This window comes from Aptenodytes patagonicus, chromosome 8, assembly GCF_965638725.1.
Source record: "Aptenodytes patagonicus chromosome 8, bAptPat1.pri.cur, whole genome shotgun sequence".
NCBI classification, from domain to species: Eukaryota; Metazoa; Chordata; class Aves; order Sphenisciformes; family Spheniscidae; genus Aptenodytes; species Aptenodytes patagonicus.
The window spans coordinates 8,716,466-8,717,698 of record NC_134956.1 but is presented as its reverse complement, the minus strand read 5'-3'; positions in this window follow the sequence as shown (position 1 = coordinate 8,717,698).

Here is a 1,233-nt window from a genome sequence, read left to right as displayed (position 1 = left end):
TAGTTTTGCTTCTGAGATTTTTTTATTAAAAGGATTTTTGAAAAGACAACTGATGGAGCAGTTAAAGAAAACAGTTAAGCTAAGGGAATGGTGTCTGCTTTTATTTCTCCCAATAAAGTGGTTAGTTTATGGAAGAAAGTTTTGTTTTACCTTGCTAAGAGTTTCACATGTTACTTTTCAGCTGCAGTTTGCCAAGTGAGCATGCATGGATACTCTGTAAATACAGGTGGCTTCCTTTCTTTCCGAAACCCAGTCTTCAGAGTCTTGAAGACAAAGGTGTAGTTTTTTTAATGTAAATAGTACACATCGCTAGTGTCTTCTGAAATTAGCTGATAGCACTAGTTCACTAGATGTAACAGTTTACATTTAAAACAGATTTTAAAATATATTAGTATTTTTAAATCATATAATACAACTTCCAGGAAAAACTACCAGTGGACAGAACACTGAAATACATGGAGATAGCAGTGCAGGAATACCAGGTTTCATGAGCAAGATGTGAAGGATTTTTTTGTTGTTGTCTGTTTAAACTTTTTTTTTTCCGGATTGTGACTTCTAATGCTACTCGAGCTTTCTAGAACAAATATGAAATATTTAACTTGCCTAGTTACGTCTGTAGCTTTAATCTCAGTGTTCAGAATTGCTAGAGAAAATGTATTTCCTGAATCTTTTATGCAAAAGACTCTGTATTTGTCAAATTTTTAAGCGTGTATTATAGAAATATGAATTATTTCTTGAAAGGAAGTCACACAGGGTAATTCCGTTACTGTTTCTCCTGACTGCGCAGAGGAACGTGGTTACTGTTAAGAGGCATTGGATGCAGTGACATTTTTACAGTGACAGGCTTGAGGTGGAAACCCTCTGAAATAGCTTTATCGAACAGGGTTTGAATAGTGGAAAACCGTAAGGTTTTAATTTACTGTTTCCCTTTCCTCTAAGCCCGGCGGGTTTCAGACCCCCGGCCTCAAGGCCGCCCCCACGCACGGCGGTGAGGGGCCGTCCCGCCTCCCTCCCACCGGCTGCCAGGCCGGGGGGGGGGAATGGCGCCAATGGCGCCTGCGCGCGGCCAAGGGCAGGCGCCCAGAGCCGCCTCCTGGCGCCGGCAGGGGGAGCCGGCAGCCCCCCAGGCCGTGCCGTGCGGTCCGCGACCGCCCCGCCCCGCCCCGCCCCTCCTGCGGGCGGCCGCGGCGGCGTGCGCGGCCAGGTCCGGCGCAGGCGGGAGGCGGGGCTGCC